General features: G+C 47.2%; 1 protein-coding gene across 2 annotated transcripts in view; it reads left to right on the plus strand.

Moving 5' to 3' along the window:
* Positions 1–1,177: 1,177 nt before the first annotated feature.
* Positions 1,178–14,740, plus strand: part of zbtb33 (zinc finger and BTB domain containing 33) — a 36,692-nt gene continuing 23,129 nt past the window's right edge. For both annotated transcript variants that reach the window (XM_038774837.1, XM_038774838.1), the window contains exon 1: positions 1,178–1,287. The gene's annotated coding sequence lies outside the window, so the exon portion shown is untranslated. The remainder of the gene's footprint in view (positions 1,288–14,740) is intronic.

Genomic DNA, 14,740 nt, shown 5'->3' on the forward strand with positions numbered 1-14,740 from the left:
TCTCTCTCTCTCTATCCCAGTCTGTCTCTCTCTCTCTATCCCAGTCTATCTCTCTCTCTATCCCAGTCTCTCTCTCTCTATCCCAGTCTCTCTCTCTCTCTCTATCCCAGTCTGTCTCTCTCTATCCCAGTCTCTCTCTCTCTCTCTATCCCAGTCTCTCTCTCTCTCTCTATCCCAGTCTGTCTCTCTCTATCCCAGTCTGTCTCTCTCACTATCCCAGTCTGTCTGTCTGTCTCTCTCTCTATCCCAGTCTGTCTGTCTCTCTCTCTCTATCCCAGTCTGTCTGTCTCTCTCTATCCCAGTCTGTCTGTCTCTCTCTATCCCAGTCTATCTCTCTCTCTATCCCAGTCTCTCTCTCTCAGTCTGTCTCTCTCTATCCCAGTCTATCTCTCTCTCTATCCCAGTCTGTCTGTCTCTCTCTATCCCAGTCTGTCTCACTCTCTCTATCCCAGTCTGTCTCTCTCTATCCCAGTCTGTCTCTCTCTATCCCAGTCTCTCTCTCTATCCCAGTCTGTCTCACTCTCTATCCCAGTCTGTCTCTCTCTCTCTATCCCAGTCTATCTCTCTCTCTCTCTATCCCAGGTTTTTCTCTCTCTATCCCAGTCTGTCTGTCTCTCTCTATCCCAGTCTCTCTCTCTCTCTCTCTCTATCCCAGTCTGTCTCTCTCTATCCCAGTCTGTCTCTCTCTATCCCAGTCTGTCTCTCTCTATCCCAGTCTCTCTCTCTATCCCAGTCTGTCCCACTCTCTATCCCAGTCTGTCTTTCTCTCTATCCCAGTCTGTATCTCTCTCTATCCCAGTCTCTCTCTCTATCCCAGTCTGTCTCTCTCTATCCCAGTCTGTCTCTCTCTATCCCAGTCTGTCTCTCTCTCTATCCCAGTCTGTATCTCTCTCTATCCCAGTCTCTCTCTCTATCCCAGTCTGTCTCTCTCTCTCTCTCTATCCCAGTCTGTATCTCTCTCTCTATCCCAGTCTGTCTCTCTCTATCCCAGTCTATCTCTCTCTCTCTCTCTATCCCAGTCTGTCTCTCCCTATCCCAGTCTGTCTGTCTCTCTCTCTCTCTCTCTATCCCAGTCTGTATCTCTCTCTCTCTATCCCAGTCGGTCTCTCTCTATCCCAGTCTGTCTCTCTCTGTGTGTCTGTGGCTGGGGGGGGGGGGGGGGGGGAAGGGCGGGCCGGGGCCGCCTCGCCTCCGCTGCGCCCTCTGCAGCCCCCGGGGCGGCGGTGCAGCGAAGCTCGGGCTCTTTCTTCTTTTCTTCTGCTCGCTTGTCAAGGCCCAGGAGGAACCGTAAGTAGAGTCAGAAAGAGAGAGAGAGAGAGAGGGGGGGACTGAGGGAAGGGGGAGGAAAAAAAACAACAAATTAAATTGCCAGGAACTTCCTGCCTTCTTTGGTGCGAACGCGAGCGGCTTTTCCAGCGCCCAGGCTGAGGCGGGAGAGGGAAAACAAAGTGGTTTTTAGGTCGGAAATCGGCGCGGCGTCGGCACCTTTAATGAACCAGGAAGAGGGAAAAAAAGCTTGTCACCCTTGTCATTATTCCCTCCGCGGCGTTTTATATTCACCAAAAATGTTTTTCTGAGGTGCAATGTTTTGGGGGATGGGGTGATTCCTCCCCCTTCACTCCCGCGCCCCTCCTCCCAGGATGGGGACTTAGCCTCAGATGAGTGGCTGTCCCCCCCCCCCCTCATCCTCCTCCTCCTCCCTTAAAAAACAAGACTGGTGAATCTGGGCACAAGAGGTTAAAAGAACCAGGAGTTTAAAAAAAGATTTCCAGCGCCAGACTCCTCTTTATGTGCAGATTGTACAAGATGATTGTTAGTGGGATGTTCCCAGGCCTGCCTAGGCCTCACACTGTCCCTGTGGGCGTTTAAAATACTTGTTCCCCAATGCAGGCATGCAGTTTTAGGGTTGTCCTTTTATTGCACAATTTTGATTCCCCCCCCCCCCCCCCCCCTCCTACTTTACGCTGTTCTTGGAGTAAAGTTGGGGGTGGTGGTGGTGGAGAGAAAACCCTCAATCAGAGTAGGGTGAACATTATCTTCAGATGCCTGGCCCCCTGAAGCATACCAAAAGTACCCACGACGACGTGCTCCGCAGAATGCCAACTCTGTTTTGGGGGGGGGGGGGGGGGGGGGGGGGGGGGGGGGTGGTATTGTCTGCTGTCTGGGTTTGCACGTTGTATGCTTTTTAAAAAAAAAAAATTTTGCATGTGAAACTTTTGAGGAAGGAGTCCTAAAGTTGCCTCTTTAAAAAATGTATTTTAAAATCCTATCCAACTTTCATCCTGCTTATTATTTGCGTTGGAACAAATTTTTGCTTTCAAATAAGCAGCTGCCAGAGCGTACCACAAAAACTTATTTCCGCGCACTGGAACAAAGTGTAATCCGAATTTAAACACTTGCAAAAATTGAAATTTTTTTTGTTCTGATCGACATTTTGCTACCGTATTATTTAATCTACGCCGCTCACTTAAACTTTGAAGTTGCCTATCTCGTCATTCTTTCTGTACATATCTCGCAAATCTGCTTTCCAGAAAGTAGAAAGTCATGGGAGTTCTTCACAGCTACCATGACCATCTTCCATTTCTGTGGGACAAGGCTGCTATTCAGTGTTCTTCCCAGTGGCTTGTGTATTAGTGAAATTTGGCTGCCCTCAAATTTCACTTCAGGTTATGATTATTGTCTGAGTAAACTGAGAGTTAGGGAGAAAAGGTACTTTTGATGTTTCCAAGGTCATTTGGTCAGGTCGAGTGATACATACAGTAGCAAGCTATTTACGTTCATCATTATTGATTAAACAAACTAAAAATGCAGGAATGTGCAGCATCAATGCTACAAAAGTATGGAGGTTATATTGTACGTCTGGTTTTGAGACTTGCTACAACCTTCATCGGGCAGCACGGTAGCACAATGGCTAGCACAGTTGTTTCACTGCTCCAGGGTCTTGGGTTTGATTCCTGGCTTGAGTCACTGTCTGTGCGGAGTCTGCACATTCGCCCCGTGTCTGCGTGGGTTTCCTCCGGGTGCTCCGGTTTCCTCCCACAGCCCCAAGATGTGCAGGTTAGGTGGATTGGCCATAATAAATTGCCCTTAGTGTCCAAAAAGGTTAGGTGGGGTTACTGTGTTACGGGGACATGGTGGAGGTGTGGGCTTAAGTTGGGTGCTCTTTCCAAGGGCATGTGCAGACCCAATGGGCCGAATGCACTGTTAATTCTCTTCTATGATAAGTAAAGTGGACTCTTAATGGATTGGTGCAAATGTAGTCTTCTCAATCTGAGAGAGTTCATTCTTTTACTTGGCGTGCTATCAAACACAAGTAATTGTCTGGATTCACTTTGTCCTCTTCAATTTCTTTTCTCCTACTTCACAAGGATTGAGTGAGATGACTTTTACATCACCCTGCTCTTTCAACTACTTTTCAAAGGAAAGCAGTTAGCACGTTATTAAACATATTAACTACCTCTTTGTCCCACTATTTAGCAAATATGACCTGTGATAGTTTTCTGCAATATTCCCGACCTTCCCCGTTAGCTTACTTTTATGGGGTTTAGATGAGATTTAACTAAAATAACTACTTGTATTTTATGTTGACAGAGATTGATGGGCTTGCGATAATTATTCCGATAATTTTGTGTTTTATTTCTGATTTCCAGCATTTGCGATTTTCCCCTTTTTATCATTTTGATGAATGGGACAAAAAAAATTAAATGTCAACAGCTTACAATGCAAAGGCCTTTTATAGTGAGAACAGATCTAGATGAATTTATATTAGCCAGCAATCAATCTATCATCAGTATTGAATTTGTAATACTTTTTCTTTTCTAAATTTAGAGTACCCAATTAATTTTTCCCAATTAAGGAGCAATTTAGCGTGGCCAATCCACCTAGCCTGCACATCCTTGGGTTGTGGGGCGAAACCCACGCAAACACGGGGAGAATGTGCAAACTCCAAACGGACAGTGACCCAGAGCCGGGATCGAACCTGGGACCTCAGCGCCGTGAGGCAGCAGAGCTAACCCACTGCGCCACTGTGCTGTCCTTTGAATCTGTAATACTTGCATTCCCTCGCTCAGCGGGTACAGTGTGACCCTGGGCCATACTGGAAGGCGCCATGTCTGATCCCTGGGCTTTGTTAGGGCAGCTGGTCTTTAGCCAAGGCAGCAGTTGGAGTGATGTCATTTGCCTTTATCCTAAAGAGGGGAAAATAAAGTTGATTTAACTGAGTTCCTCCATCCGGGAAGTCCGAATGGGCCTGGTTGCGATGGCTGTCTGGAGTTGAATAATTGGTCAGCACTTGATACCAATTGTTCACCAATGACAGACAAACAGATTAAAGCTGCTTTACCTCTCCCAATATTGTGAGTCCAGGGTGATGGGCCCACACAACTGCCTGGGGAAAAAACACTTCTTTGAAGTAACGTTGACTGCTTGTGCAAGTGGAACTGCGTCCAGGGTAAGTACGTCTTTCAGGAGGGGAAGAAGCAAGGTGAGAATGTGAGCAGGGAGCAGAAATGATAGGTCAGGGAACACTGTTCTTAGGATGGCGGTTGAGTGTTTTGAATATGTGGGTGTGGAATGGCATCCTTCACTAGATTGATCTGAGTAAGTTTGTAAATTATTCATGTAAAATGTGGGAAGGTAATTCTGATTGGGCCTCTTTTTCCTTGCATTGAGGATTGGCTGTTATGCAGGTTATTCAGTTGCATTGAAATGTTGCAAACAGAATAGAGAAACTAACGCTCGAGTGTGGAACTGGAGCAAGTACAATGTGCATAGATGGGCAAAAAAACCCCAGAGGGAAATCGTATAGAATGACATTTTTAAAAAAATCATTTTTACAGGAATATGGGCTTCGCTGGCTAAGGCCGGCATTTGTTGTCCATGCCTAATTGCAATAGAAAAGGTGGTGGTGAGCTGCGTTCTTGAACCACTGCAGTCCATGTGGTGTAGGTACACCCACTGTGCTATTAGGGAGGGAGTATCTGCCGCTCTTGTCCTTCTAGATGGTAGCGGTTGTGGGTTTGGAAGGTGCTGCAAAGGAGCTTTGGTGAGTTACTGCAGTGCATCTTGTAGATGGTACACACGGCTGCCACTGTGCTTCGGTGGTGGAGGGAGTGAATGTTTTTGAAGGGTTGCCAATCAAGCGGGTTGCTTTGCCTTGGATGGTGTCGAGCTTCTTGAGTGTTGTTGGAGCTGCACTCATCCAGGCGAGTGTCGGGAATTCCATTACACTCCTGACTTGTAGATGATGAACAGGCTCAGGGGAGTCGCAGGATTCCGAGCCTCGGACCTGCTCTTGTAGCCACAGTATTTATGTGGCTAGTCCAGTTCAGTTTGTGGACTGTTTCAGTATCAGAGATGTAGCATTGGAATGTTACCAAGTGCTATATTCTCAACTTTTGTCGTACGATCCTTGTCCAGTACAGTAAACAAGTACCAAAGTGATACCTGTACAGGGGTATAAAAGCAAAATACTGTGGATGCTGGAAATCTGAAATAAAAACAGAAAATGTGGGGAAAACCCAGCAAGTCTGGCAGCATCTGTGGAGACAAAATCCGAGTTAACGTTTTGAGACCCTATGAATCTTAATAATAGAGTTGAAACGATAATATTTCTCATTGCACAGATGCTGCCAGACCTGCTGAGTCTTACCAGCATTTCTTTTAGTACAGGTGTACTACAGACCGTGAATTTACCATATTCATAAGAGCTACTTTGAATATCGCTCAGTTCTTTTGCTGAGTGGCCCCTTGCAAACAGTCACAGATCAGACGGAATCTTGAAGTTCATTCATCCATTTAATTTGGTGATGATAGTGCAGTGCATTTTTAAAGTTACAAGCTCTTGACCTTTCCCTTATGCAGGATTGCAGCACAGTTTTGTTTTTAAAAAGACAGCTATCATGTTTTGTTTACTGTTGCAAGCAGCTGGTGAGAATGGTTAATCACGCGACTGTTCTGACATTGTTATCTCGTTAATACCTGTGTGGGAATGGGCTGGTAGGAATAGATGTGTTCCAGTTTATTTTTCATCTTAGTTTTATAAATGGACCCTTTTCCCCGAGCAGAAAATTCACCCTGAAGCCCGATTTCCGCTGCAGTAAACTAACTGAATTAAAATTAGTGCCGTTGTATGCTAGGCCTGTCTCTGAAGAAGGCCTCATATTGGTCCTTCTAGGACAAGCCAACAGTGTAAATGGGCTACAAGATAGTCATACAACGCGGCCTATGTCCCCAGACCAATTGCTGCTTTTCGCCTCCCATGCTAACATGGCAAGTTAAAAAAGATTATGTTTGCAGTGTGGGCGGATAATATTGCTTTTTAATCTATTAATATAAGTAAAGTCGCCATAGTCCCAGATGACCATAGGCTGCTTTCCCATTTGAAGGGGAGAGCTGAAACCAAAAAGAAAATGCTGGAAAATCTCAGGTGGTCTGGCAGCATTTGTAGGGGGAGAAAAGAGCTAACGTTTCGAGTCTAGGTGACCCTCTGTCAAAGCTAAAGAACAGAGAAAGTGGGAAATATTTATACTGTGGAGTGAAAATGAAAGATGAGTCATAGCCACAGAAACCAAGGGAAACGGGAGTGCTAATAGCCACAGAAAGCAAGTGGAAAGTGTGCTAATGGCAGTCCCCAGAGAGAACAAAAGATGCGAAAGGCCAAACTGCAGAGAAACTAACATCAGAGGGTAAACTGTGACAGATGTAGATTCTTCCTCAACTGTGATTTCCCACCTAAGTTGTTGACAGGGCCTTCAACATTGTGCGGTCCATATCCCAGGTCACTACGCTCACCCCCTCCCCTCCCTCCCAGAACAAGAATTGAGTCCCCCTCGTTCTCACATTTCATCCCACCAGCCTCCATAAGCAAAGCATAAACCTCTGCCATTTTTGCCAACTCCAGCGTGATGCTACCACCAAACACATCTTCCCTTCACTCCCTCTGTCAGCATTCCGCAGAGACCGTTCCCTTCGATATAATCTAGTCCACTCCTCCACCATACCAACACCTCTCCCATCACCCTTGGAACCGCAGAAGGTTTAACATCTGCCCCTTTACCTCTTCCATGCTTAGCATCCCAGGGCCAAAACACACATTACAGGTTGAGCAGCGTTTCACTTGCACCTCTTTAAATTTGGTCTATAGCAGTCGCTGATCCCAATGAGGTCTCCTCTATATCAGAGAGACTAAACGCAGACTGGGTGATCGCTTTGCTGAGCATCTTCGGTCTGTGCGCATTCAGGATCCTGACCTTCCTGAAGCTTGCCATTTTAACACAAGACCCTGCTCCCATGCCCACATGTCTGTCCTTGGGCTGCTGCAATGTTCCAGTGAAGCTCAACGCAAACTGGAGGAACAACATCTCATCTCCGGTTAGGCACATTATAGCCGTCCGATCTCAACATCGAATTCAACAACTTCAGCTCCACCCCACCTCGACCCATTTGTTTTAATCCCATTTCATTTTAACAGGTTTTTTAAACCATTTTTTTCTCTCTTTTCTTTCTTTACATATACCCCCCCCCCCCCCCACCACCACCACGTTATCCACCTTTCGTTACCCTTTCCCTCTGCTTCCCCCTACATCTGTCACAGTTTACCCTCTGATAGTTTCTCTGCAGTTTGGCCTTTCACACCTTCTGTTTTCTCTGGGGACTGCCATTAACACTCCATTAACCTTGCTTTCCATGGCAGTTAGCACTCCATTTCCCTGGGTTTCTGTGGCTATGACTCATCTTTCATTTGTACTCCACAGTACGTATAAATATTTCCCACCTTCTCTGTCTTTAGCTTTGACAGAGGGTCATCTGGACTCGAAACGTTAGCTCTTTTCTCTCCCGACAGATGCTGCCAGACCTGCTGAGGTTTTCCAGCGTTTTCTTTTTGGTTCAGATTCCAGCATTGGCAGTAATGTGCTTTTTATGAAGGGGAGAGCTGACTGGTGGTGTTTAACCTGAGGGTCACCACACCTCAGGTGAGGAGCAAGGTTGAGAAGGGGGGGGTGGGGGGGAGTCTTCATCAATAACCTCAGCCAGTATTGGAATTGAACCCGTGCTGTTGGTCTTGCTCTGCATCACGAACCAGCTGTCCAGCCAACTGGACTAAACTATACCAGTATAACAGATTTGATGTTTGTATGTGATTACAGGTCCTTGGTTACCAAACTGAGTGAATAGCTTCGAGAGTGATGGCAGACATTTTTCAGTGTTGTTTTACTGGATGAACTCTCTGAAGTGACCAATTTTGGCTTCAGTACCACACATTGATAGTGAGCCGTGGGTATGTTGAAGCTGAGATGTGTAATTGAGGATCATTACATTAAATCTGTGTGTGGCACTGCAATGGTTACACTACACATTCTCAGTAGGATAACAAAAGCATTTAGAAGTTTGCAAATGCAAAAAGTAAATTCAAACCGTAGCGACGACAGTGGCTGCTGTTAGGTAGGCCAGCAGCAGGGCGCATTACTGAGAGGGAATGGGCCAATAGTGGGAGTCAAGACTTGAGGTGATTCAACCTTAAGCCTGCTGCCAGTCAGGTTATAATGGTATGGGTCCAAACTTGTGCTGGTGGGAAGCCAGATCTTGCATTGAATTTTGTTTACGCCAGCGCCAATTTGGAATACAGCAGCTTTCATTAGTAATGTGCTTCACACATGCCAGGGAAGGTTAGGAGCACTTAACATGGAGGGGAAGTGAGGCACCCAGCAGGAAAAGCAAAATGGCTGGGGCGGGTGAAGAGATAAAAATACATTGTCACAGATAAAAGTAAATGACTGCGGAAGCTGGAATCAGAAACAAAAACAGAAAATGCTGGACAATCTCAGCAGGTCCGACAGCCTCTGTGGAGCGCAAACGGAGCTAACGTTTCGAGTCTGGGTGACTCTGTCAAAGCCAGGATTGCCACAGATTTGGGTTTTTAGTGGGCTTTCCACAGCAAGAAGAAAGAAACCAGGGCCAAGTGATTTTGGGAAATATTGAACAAAGCAGAAGTGTAGCGATTGAATAATTGGGCTCTGATGACAGATTCAAGGATCAGGGAACATGAGGAACAAGGTGGGCAGGGTCATACGACTTGCGAGATCAGGTGGAGTGGTGAGGCTCTGGAAGCATTTCAGAGAGAGGATATAGTGATCTTAAAGTACATTTCCTGTAGCATAGGGAACAAGGAGAAATTGGCAAGGGCTGAGTTATGGAGTTGCTAACAGGTTGAGGAGGAGGAGAGATGGTTATGAGTTTTGTACAGGAGGGGACCTGAAAGTTAATTTTAGATTAGCTGTAATTTTGGAGGGAGACATGTTGTAAGGAGAAATTTGGAAAATGTAATCTTCATGTGCGGCAAGATCTGGCCAAAATTCAAGTTTGTGTTGGCAAGTAATATTTTAAAAATTTGTTGATAGGATGTGTGCATCTTTGGCTAGGACAGCATTTATTGTCCATCCCTAATTGCCTTGGTTCAGAGTACATTGAATAGTCAACCACATTGCTGTGCGGCTGGAGTCACATGGTGGCCAGACCAGGTACAGATGGTAGATTTCCTTCCCTAAAGGACAATATTGAACCAGATGGGTCTTTACAACAATCAACAATGGTATCATGGTCGTCATTAGACTTTTAAAAAATTCCAGACATTTATTGAATTCAGATTTCACCATCTGCCCTGGTGGGATTCTAATCCATGTCCACAGAGCAGTACCCTGTGTCGCTTGATTACTAGTGTAGTGACAATACCTCTACGTCACTCCCTTCCCCTTTACGCTACACCAGTGCTAGACAATGACCATCTCCAACATGTGAAAATTTAACCATCTATCCTGAACAGTTGTGGCATTACTATTGCAGAATCCCCATCATCAATATCCTGGGGTTACCATTGACCAGAAACTTAACTGAACCAGCCATATGGATACTGTGGCTACAAGAGTAGGATGGAGGCTGGGAATTCTGCAATGTGTAACTCATCCCCAAACTCCCTAAAACCTATCCACCATTCCTAAGTAACACACCAGGAATATGATGGAATACTTGCCTGGGTGAGTGCACCTCCACCAACACTTAAATTGAACACTATCAAGGACAAAGCTGTCAGCTTAATCACCATCCTATCCACCACCTTAAACATACCTTCCCTCCGCCATTGGTGCACTGTGGCAGCAGTATGTACCATAGGCAAGATACACTGCAGCATCTCTCAAGGTCCTTCAGTTGCACCTTCCATCCCTTGAGATACTTCACTTGCGCCTCCAAACCCACAGCCTCTATTCCCTAGAAGAACAAAGGAAACAGACTCCACAGCCTGCAGGTTTCCCTCCAAGCCACACTCAATTCTGATTTGGAACTATATCGCTGTTCCTTCATTGTCTTTGGATCAAAATCCTGGAACTCGCTCCCTAACAGCACTGTGGGTGTACCAACATCACAAGGACTGCAGCGGTTCAAGAAGGCGGCTCATGAGGGCAATTCAGGATGAGCAACAAATGATGGACTCTCCAGTGATGCTCACATCCCTTTAAAGAATGAAAAAGTACAATTGAAGCCTCAGTGGGACGCTATAAGAATTTGGGCCCCAAAGTCAGGAGCTGGAAGATTAGGGATTTAATGATTTAGGGGATGTGGGATGAGAGTTTCAAGTTGACAGATCAAGATGTCAGATGTGTCTACCAATAGTGAGCATGAGAACTTAGTCTGAGAGGTTGATGCAGGTGGGGTGAAAGAAAGGAGTGTGCTGGCAGGGACTGAAAAGAGTGGCTTTAGTTTGTTCAGTGTTAACTTGATGAAAATGTCCACACCTCCATGACCTGGTGCCAAAGAACCAGTCGCTGGGTGTGATCCAGATAAACATATTTACATGAGCCATGAGCCTCTGTACAGCCCATTTGAGGCCGCAATCTCCGGCTCTTTAAAGTCACCAGATGCATTGGCCAGGCCTCACATTGGTGCGAATTAGTGCTAGTCTCCAAAAACAGAGACTGGACATGATGGCCACGTCGGGAGGGCTCGGAGACTATTGGAGTCCCCAGGTGGTCGGGGCAGGGCATGGCAGTGCCGATCTGGCAGTGGCAACCTGGTTCCCTGGCAGTGCCACCATGGCAGTGCCAACATAGCATCGAAGGGGTGCCAGGTTGGCACAGCCAGGTGCCAGAGGCACATTGGCACAGCGAAGGGTGGGGGCCTGAGGAGGGCCATGCTGATGAAAAGGGGGTTATGAAGGGTGGGGGGGGGTTGAAGGAACTGTTTGAAAGAGGGGACTAGGGTTGCACCCAGGGTCGAGGGTTACGGTTGTTGCCCATGTTTGAGTGTGGGGAAGGATCCCTCAATCTCACTTTGAGATCTGGACACTCTTTAAAAATGGCGCCCCAATCTCTGAGGAGCCGGTCCTGCCGGCAACTTTAGATCCCCACTGCAGAAAAAAGCTCTTCAGTGTGGGAGTATCCAGCTCCAAATAAATCACTGTGTGGGTGAATACCAGTCTGGATCGCACCCAAACACCTAGTGGGAATCACCGTGCCAAACCCGCCCAACATGACACTTGGGGCGCGATTCTCTTGCCGCTTTGCACTCAAATGAGAGCACAACGCAGCCGGAGAATCCTGAGACAGGTCTCCAGTGGGCCTCCGCGCTTTGCAGGATTGACCCAAGTCCCACGAGACGTCAGAGTCGGAACTTCGCCCAAAAGGGACAGGACCAAATGACTCTCGCGGAAGTAGGTCTTAAACCTACTTACGACCTACCTTCCCGGAATCCACCGGCCTCCCTCGATCCTCCGGCCTCCCCAGGAAGGCTGCAGCGGGGTGCCGATCAGTGCTGGTCCACACAAACATGGACCATATGGAAAGGCACCCTGGGGGGTTTCCCGGGCCATGGGAGACCCCTTTGTGGTCAGGGTAAGTGCAGGGTGGCTCCCTGGCCCTCCCCCTGGAACACAGGCACCTTGGCGTTGCCATCCTGGTATTGTCAAGGTGCCTGGGTGGCACTTCCAAGCTGACAGAGGTACTGACTGGGTGCCAGGGTGGCAGTGCAGGGGTGCCACTGCCAAGGGTCAGGGGCTGAGGGAAGCCATGCCCATGAAATGAAGATGGAGGAGGGTTTGGTGGTGTACAGTGCAGCTAAGTAGGGGCCTCTGGGTGGTGACGGGAGGGTGTCCTGGAAGGGAGGGGGTGCCCCCACCGACCCCATAGCGGGGTGTCCTCACACGGGGTAGTGCCCATGTGTATGGGGGGTGACATTGCCCATGGGTGGGTGGTGTGAGGGATCCACAAGCTCACTTAGACATCATTGCATCCTTTTAAAATGGCGGACCGATCTCTGAGTTCAGCTCCCCAGTGCTAAAAAAAATTCTAAGTGTGTGCAAAACCAGTGAGAAACTCCCCAGGGCCCCCAGAAAATGACTAAGTGTTATTAAATAGCGGTGGGGAACTCGCTGGCAGAGCCGACGGGGAACTCCCTGAAAAACCTGCCACAAATCGTGCCCTTAGTTCCTTTGGGGAGGATCGCGCCCTGAGTTTAAAAAAAACTTTTTTCTATCTCTCTCACTTAGTCCAGTATTTCTTTTCTTCCCCTTATTTCACTTTCTGTTCATGTTTGGTATTAAATTAAATATTTGAACAAACTCCCTGGAGTAGATGTGGCACTACTCCTTAAGACTTCTTTAATGTGGTGGTTGAAGACAGAACACAGTTGCTCGCTCTGTTCACAGAGGTTCCAGATCTCCTTTTGAGGACCTTTTGTAGGCAAGTGTCAGCAAAATGTATGTATGCTGCTGGTGGCAAAATCCTTCTTATCATTGCCACGTTTCTCTATGGACCTTCACAGAATTATAGAATTTACAGTGCAGAAGGAGGCCATTCGGCCCATCGAGTCTGCACCGGCTCCTGGAAAGAGCACCCTACCCAAGGTTAACACCTCCACCCTATCCCCATAACCCAGTAACCCCACCAAACACTAAGGGCAATTTTGAACACTAAGGGCAATTTACCATGGCCAATCCACTTAACCTGCACATCTTTGGACTGTGGGAGGAAACCGGAGCACCCGGAGGAAACCCACGCACACGGTGGGGGGGGTTGTGCAGACTCCGCACAGACAGTGACCCAAGTTGGAATCGAACCTGGGACCCTGGAGCTGTTAAGCGATTGTGCTATCCACAATGCTACCGTGCTGCCCTATTAAAGGACTGTTTCTAAGTTTCTTGCTTAAAGTTTGATATTGAGAATTTTGAAAGTATTCATCTATTAGTTTGCATTTGGGGAACATTATTAAAGCTGAGAAAAAATGCTTGAGAATTGCCATATTGTAAACAGGACAGTTTACCGAGGTTTGGCTATACAGTTTTCTATCGGTGACTTCTAGCATGGACTGATAAAGCTGGCCACATTATTATTCTTGTGGGATAATAGTGTATTCTTGAGCATTAGTGCAAAGGAACAATGATGAAAGGGACAATTTACAGACACCTCTAAACCTGTACAATGCTACAGTTGTTACTCTGAAAAACTACATGTAAGTAAGTTCCTCAGGGTAGTGTCCGAGGCCCAACCATCTTCAGCTGCTTCATCAATGACCTGTCTTCCATCATAAAGTCAGAAGTGGGGATGTTTGCAGATAACTGCACTGTGTTCAGCACCATTCGCGATTCCTCAGATAATGCAGCAGTCCATGTCCAAATGCAGCAAGACCTGGACAATATCCAGGCTTGAGCTGACAAGTGGCAAGTAACACTCACGCCGCACAAGTGCCAGACAATGACCATCACCCTTTATTATTATTATAATATTATTAACATTCAGTGGCATTACCATCGCTGGATCCTCCACAATTAATATCCTAGGGGTTACCATTGATCAGAAACTGAACTGGACTGGCCACATTAATACTGTGGCTACCGAGGGGCAGCACGGTGGCATAGTGGTTAGCACAGCTGCCTCACGGCGCTGAGGTCCCAGGTTCGATCCCGGCTCTGGGTCACTGTCCATGTGGAGTTTGCACATTCTCCCTGTGTCTGTGTGGGTTTCGCCCCCACAACCCAAAAATGTGCAGAGTAGGTGGATTGGCCACACTAAATTGCCCCCTTAATTGGAAAAAATAATTGGGTAATCTAAATTTTAAAAAAAATACTGTGGCTACCAGGGCAGGTCAAAGGCTAGGAATCCTACAGCGAGTAACTCACATCCTGATCCCCCCCAAAGCCTGCCCACCATCTACAAGGCACAAGTCAGGAGTGCAATGAAATACTCTCCACTTATCTGGATGAGTGGAGCTCCAACAACACTCAAGAAGCTTGACACCATCCAGGACAAAGCAGCCAGCTTGATTGCTCCCCCTTCCACAAACATTCAAACCCTCCACCACCGACGAGCAGTAGTAGCCGTGCGTACCATCTACACGATGCACTGCAGTAACTCACCCAGGTTCCTTAATCAGCACCTTCCAAACCCACAACCACTACCATCTAGAAGGACAAAAGCAGCAGATACCTGGGAACCCCACCACCTGGTTGTTCCCCTCCATGCCACTCACCACCCTGTCTTGGAAATATATCGCCGCTCCTTCACTGCCGCTGGGGGCAACGTCCTGAAACTCCCTCCCTAACAGCACAGTTGGTATACCTACACCTGAAAGACTGCAGGGGTTCAAGAAGGCAACTCACAACCACCTTCTGAAGGGCAACTAGGGATGGGCAATAATTGCTGGTCTAACCAGCGACACCCACATCAATGAATTAAAAAAAAGGCATTTATGCCTA

This window comes from Scyliorhinus canicula, chromosome 17 (genome assembly GCF_902713615.1).
Source record: "Scyliorhinus canicula chromosome 17, sScyCan1.1, whole genome shotgun sequence".
Lineage (NCBI taxonomy): Eukaryota > Metazoa > Chordata > Chondrichthyes > Carcharhiniformes > Scyliorhinidae > Scyliorhinus > Scyliorhinus canicula.